The 6,163-nt window shown below is 56.9% G+C and overlaps 1 long non-coding RNA gene across 1 annotated transcript; it reads right to left on the reverse strand.

The window, feature by feature from the left end:
* Nucleotides 1-4,553: 4,553 nt before the first annotated feature.
* LOC131826354 (uncharacterized) lies at nt 4,554-6,107 on the reverse strand. Its single transcript, XR_009351546.1, has 2 exons — nt 5,913-6,107; nt 4,554-5,830 (listed from the first exon to the last, which is right to left on the reverse strand). It is a non-coding gene; the product is annotated as an uncharacterized LOC131826354 (long non-coding RNA).
* Nucleotides 6,108-6,163: the final 56 nt, after the last annotated feature.

The raw sequence follows: 6,163 nt of genomic DNA on the forward strand, positions 1-6,163 counted from the left end.
AATGACAACAGTTGTGTGATGTGTACATACAGAGAGAAGTCTCTTTTCTAACATGTTTGATTAAAGCTTCTTTTTACTATAGCTTAGAAAAGTTATTTTCAGGGAACAGCTCCTGTGGGTAATAGGGTGTCAGTTTTTAGGATCATTAAATTTGAGGAGCCCTCTGTCAAGTTTCGTGTACATGTGAGCCCTGAGGTTTCAGGGCCTTCATGGTTTTCTTGTTTGTGACTAAACAACCTTAGACATGGTTTGAACTGATGACACCCATTGGCCAACTCAGCTGCCCAAGGTGCCCCGGCGCACAGCGTAGAGGGAGGCAGGTGTGTCCCTGGAGGCAACAGCTTAGGGATTCCAGGAAGTGGCTGTTCCCACTAACCCCCCCGCAAACGCAGCCCAGGCCCTCTTTCCAAGCAGCCCCTCCAGCTCATGCAGCACAGAGGCCGTCGCCATGGGAAGGGAGCTTGAACTGATGGTGATTATTTTACTATTGCAGATTTTACAAAATGCGGCCTTATAAATGCTCTACCAAGCCCCCCTGCCCCGGGAAGGGGCTGTGTGAATGAGGGGTGAGCCTCTTGACATCCCAGTGAGCCTGTCCCCAGAGACCTGACCCCTGAAGATAGCACAGACATATCCCAATGGTGGCCCCCCCACCAGGGGGCCAGTAACCAGCTGGGAATGTGCAGGGCCCTCCGCAGACGGTCACTTTTCCATTAGGCTGATGGGGGACTTGGGACGATGGTGAGTCCCACATCACGAGCTCAGCGGTGCAGGCCCGTGGGACTCCTCTGCTGGGCCCTCCAGATGAGGCTCAGCCAGTACTGTGCTGCCCAGTGGCCAGTGCTGCTCACGGGGGAACCCTGTAGAGCTGCTTTGTGAGCTTTACTGACCCCCACCCCACCCCGTCTTTGATGGAAGCCTGGCTTCCTAGGAGCCCAGTCTGGGTCAGCACAGCTGGGGCTTAGGCTCCCCCAGCCAGGGAGGCAGCATCGCTGCTGACCGTTCTTGTGTGGCTGGAGAAGGCCTCGTGTCCTGCGGTGTGGTGGGCTGAGGAATTGTAAGGACCTATTTAGCAAAAGGCTTTCATTAAAGTTAAACTGTCCCTGCTCCCCTTCCCACGGGGGATTCACTTAAAAACAGGTCCTAGAAACCAGCTCCAGGTCACAACGCCCAGATACAAGGGTGGGTCAGGCCAGGTGGAGACAGCGGATCAGTGGGGGATGCGTACTGTCTCCCTGGTTACCAAGGAGTATGGGCCCCGCCCTTTGAGAGCCCTTTTGGCGCCAATCCCAGCCAAGGTGTGATAGGCTGGGTCAAATGTCTACTAGGGTCAATTGTAACTCCACTGGTCACCTGCATCACTGTGGACTTTCCTGTGTGTGTTACAATCTCATCGGTCACCTGTGTGTGGCCAGGCCCGACCGCATGGCCTTTGCCCTTCGAAGCCAGTCTGTGAAACAGAGAGGGGTCGCCCTCTCTTGGAAGAGGTGTGGCCCCGAACATTCGGTTAGATTCTTCATGCTTGGCATGAAATAAAGCTTTGCTTGACCTTCGCTTTGTATCAGTCTCGCTCCTTTGATCACGGACCCATTATTGGGGCACAACAGGAATCCCCTCCAGAGACCCAGAGCCCAGGCCTGAAAGCTGTGAACGGTACTTTCTAGGGCAAAAGGAAGCTTGTGGATATGGTTCAGTGGAGACGGGTAGACTGTCTTGGCCCTCGATGTCATCACGATCGTCTTTGCGAGATGGAAGCGGACGGGGGTTCGGTTAGAGAAGAGAAGGCGAGTGACGGTGGGGACAGAGACCAACAAGCACAGGAATGCGGCGCCCCGAGAATTCTCCCCCGGAACCTCTGGAAGGAACGTGCTTGTGAACACCTCGATTTTAATCCCCGAGACTCCGCCCAAGCTTCGGCCCCCATAGCGTGGTGCTTGCGGTTCAAGCCTTCAGCCTGTGCTGAGACCCTTTCCGTCCTCTGTCGCCGAGATGATCTCCACGTCCCCGACATACCACCATCAGCGCCAACGTCCAGGCCACCTCCTCCCGGGGGCAGCGTGCGGGGGAGGCGGCTCCTCCGGGAGCAGCGGCCCCGGCTCTGCCGGCGGGTGCTGGGGCATGGCAGGCCTGGCTCGTCCTGCCCGGCAGGCCCCTCCGCCCAGCGGCTGGCCACGGGCCCTCGTGGTGCAGCCTCCAGGACTGGGAACCGGGCTGGGAGCGGGGAGGTTCTGGTACCAGTGCCAGGTCCTGCCGCAGGCCCGGCCCAGACAGCAGACCACCTCCCACACACGCTGCGCGCCCTTTGGTCCAAGTCCAGAGTGAGGGTCACCGAGCTGTCCCGGAAGTCCTGGCCCTCAAGGTCGAGGCTGGATGGAGGCGTGCTGTCACTTCAGCCACATTCTTCTGGTCAAAATAAGGGACAGCGCCGGTTCCCACGCCAAGGGATGATGCCTGGGCCTCCTTTCCTGCGGGAGGGCCCCGGGCGAGTCTCCGTGTGGCTGCTGGGTCAGCGGCCACGCGTCCTCTGGCAAGGCGGGCGCGCCTGCTTCCGTGGGGGCTGGGAGGCTCAGCGCCCGTGTGTCCACGCGGGGTCCCCGGCTTGGCCTCGAGGCGCCGGTCCGTCAAGAGGACAGCATGTGCTGGGCTCCAGGTGGCGTCCGCGGTGCTGCCCAGTGAGTGGCTTCCCTAAGCCGCAGCGGGGCGTCGCCCAGGGCCCTGCCGGCCGCACCGGGGACCTGGACCTCAGCGACGGTCAGAGGGGACCGCTGCTCACCTAAGGACTTTTCCTTTGGCTGAAATGGAGGTAAAATTGGTCGACAACCTCCTGAGTGAGCCTGCGACCCCTGTCTCACACCCGCGCTCGCCGCAGCGGGGTCCCCACCGGGAGGCCACCGCGGCTGCAGCCGACTCACTGCGCCCCCCAACCCCGCCCCACGCGGGCCGCGGCTGGCTCCGGCGGGCCCGTCTCCCTGAGCTTGTTTCCGCGTGTGCCGAGATCCCACGTTCCTTCCTCCTCCTCTGGCTCCGCGCGGTCACTCCCTCAAGGGCCATCCGTGTGGTGACAGACAGTGGCCTCTCATTCTAGTTTCTGGCTGAGTGATGCTCTACGGGGTGTGTGCGAGCGAGTGTGCGAGAGTGTGAGTGAGCCAGTGAGTGTGTGGGTGTGCGAGCGAGTGAGCGAGACAGTGTGTGGGTGTGAGCCGCCCCCTCTGTCCGCTCCTCCGCGACGGGCGCGGGCCGTGTCTCACTGTGTCGATGGTGCTGCTCGGACGCCCCACCCCACCCCGGGTGCAGACAGCGGGTGGAATCCGGGATTCTGTTTTCTCCGAAATACGCAGGAGTGGACTGCCTGAGTCATAGGGCATTTCTGTTCTTCCTTTTCTGAGAAAGTCCGTGCTGTTTTCCGCAGCAGCCGCACCGGTTAGCACCCCGCCAGCAGCACACGAGGGTTCCCTTCGCCCACGCGGCCGCCCACGCCTGCTCTTTCCCCGTGTTTCCCACACCGCTGATCTAACAGGCGGGAGGTGACGTCTCCCTGTGGCTTTGCTTTGCGTTTCCCTGACAATCGGCTGATGTCAAATGTCCTTTCATGTGTCTGTTGGTCGTCCGCATGTCTTGGGAAAAGTGTCTGCCCGTTTTTTCATCAGGTTGCTTGGTGGGTTTGTTGTTGTTGTTGAGTTGCATGAGTTTTTGTGTATTCCGAATATCGACCCCATATCAGGTGGGGGACTTGTAAATATCCTCTCCTGTTCAGGACATTGCCTTTTCCTTTCTGTGATGGTTTCCTTTGCACACAAGCAGGGGGAGAGGCAGAGAGAGGAAGAAACAGACCCCTCGCGGAGCAGAGAGCCCCACGTGGGGCTCGATCCCAGGACCCCGGGATCATGACCTGAGCCGAAGGTAGATGCTCAACCGACTGAGCCACCCAGGTGCCCCACGTGTACCCAGGTCTCTTTTTGTCCTGCGTTGCGGAGGCTCTGTTCGTCCACTTCTGAGGGCTGTTTCTGAGGAGGCCCCTCCACATGTAGATGTGAATTTGTTGCGTCCTTGGAAGGAGGCGAGTTCTGGACCTTCCATGCCTCCGTCTTGTGAAGAACTTTTTAAAATATTTTTTTGTAAGGCAGGTCTTCTAGCAGGAAATTCTCCATCTTTGTCATGGACTGCCTTTATTTTACCTTAATTTCCCAGAGGTCACTTTCCAGAATTTAGGATTCTTGCTCAAGTCATTGAAAGAAGGACTGGAAGTGTCATGTCATTGTTTGCTGCCTCCATTGTTTCTGTCAAGAAGTTAGGTGTTGATCTTACTGGGTTTCCTCACGTGCAAGAAGTCATTTTTATCTTGTGACTTTGGAGGTTTTCTCTGTCTTTTATGATATGCTCCCACAGAGCAGCCACATCCCTTGGCATGTGGCCCTTCTGCGGCAAACAGTCTCCCTTGCACGGAACGTCTTTCACGCTATGATCTCTTCCTTTAGAAAGGAACCTCTTCTTCCAAGGGCCCACCTGATTCAGTAGGTCTCACCCCACATAATCTCCCTTTATGCCTCCTGTAATTACGTATAAATAACTTTATTGTGGCTGTAAAGCCCCTTCCCTTCTTGGATTACACAGGGTATGTCCCGGAGTGCAGGCATCCTTGGGGGCCTTTGAATTCTGCCTGCCACATTGCCGCTCTGAGAGGAGCTGGGCTGGAGGTTCACTGCCCTGAGCCTGTCATTCCTTTGAGCTAAGGTCTCTAGTCTTGGCAGAAATGCCCTCCTCCATAACCCTGAGACTCGGGGAGTTCCTAGTTAGAGGAACTCTTAAAATTGTCATCATGTCCATCGAGCTTTAGGGCAGTCGCTGCCCCATCTCCTGGAACACAGCTGTCAGAGGCGGCCCCCTCCACGGCTGGCACTGTGAAGCCCCCACCCCACTCCCTGGAGCTCGCTGTTCCCAGAACCTGCCTGTTAACAAGTGGAAACCGCCCTGAGCAGACCCGCAGAAAGGAAATGACGATGTGAGATAAATACTCCTTGTAACTAAGGGAAGGACAGGCAAAGCGCAGAGCCACCCCATTAGAAGCGCCCGGGTGAGGGAAGGAAGTCCTTCATGGCCTCGAACCTGTGAACCTCACTGCTCCCCTTACGCGGGCTCCCATGCCACCCGGAATCTGCTGTCTTCAGCCCTTTCCTGGGGGCTCCCTGCTGCGCGCCCCGCCCTCTCCCACGACATTGTCTCCGCTGTCTCCCCAAGGGCCCCTGGCCTCCATGTGCACTGCCCCCCACCCCCTGCCCCAGGCTCAGCCCCGGCTTGATGCACTTGCTGACTCACCCCTGTCCCTGGATTCTGGCCTCCCCGGTTTTCATTGTGTGGCTCCTGCTGCCGCTAGGCCAGAAGAGCCCCCTCCTTTAGGCAGCGGGAACGCTCACTCTCCCAGCCCCTTCCGAGGTCGTGCTGGCTGCCACCACCTTGTGGACCATGCCTGGCCACCCAGCCCCGCAACAGGCACCGGCAGGTGGAGATGCTGTCGCTGGCGGCAGTGGGGTTGCCCGGATCCTCGACTCCCTCTTCCTGCACCACGTCCGCGCCAGGCTGGGATAAAGGAGCTTCCGGTGAACAGACACTTCTCCAAAGAAGACACTTCTCCAGATGGCCAAAAGATGCATGAAAACGTGCTCCACATCACTCGATATCAGGGATATACAGATCAAAGCCACAATGAGATCCCACCTCACAGCAGCCAGAATAGCTAAAATCAACCACTCAGGAAACGACAGATGCTGGCGAGGATGCGGAGGAAGGGGAGCCTCCTGCACTGCTGGTGGGAATGCGAGCTGGTGCGGCCACTCTGGAAAACAGCATGGAGGGTCCTCAGAAAGTTGAAAATTGAGCTACTCTACAGCCCAGCAGTCCTACTACTGGATATTTACCGTAAAGATACGAATGCAGTGATCCGAAGGGGCATGTGCACCCGAATGTTTACAGCAGCAACGTCCACAATAGCCCAACTGGAAAGAACCGGGATGTCCATCAACAGATGAATGGATCACGAAGATGTGGTGTCTCACTCTCTCTCTCTCTAATATATGTGATATTTCAGTATTATATATTTAATAGTATCTGATTTAATTTAACAATATTTAAGATTAATAATATATATAATTATATGATATTAATAATA

This window comes from Mustela lutreola, chromosome 3 (genome assembly GCF_030435805.1).
Source record: "Mustela lutreola isolate mMusLut2 chromosome 3, mMusLut2.pri, whole genome shotgun sequence".
Taxonomy (NCBI): domain Eukaryota; kingdom Metazoa; phylum Chordata; class Mammalia; order Carnivora; family Mustelidae; genus Mustela; species Mustela lutreola.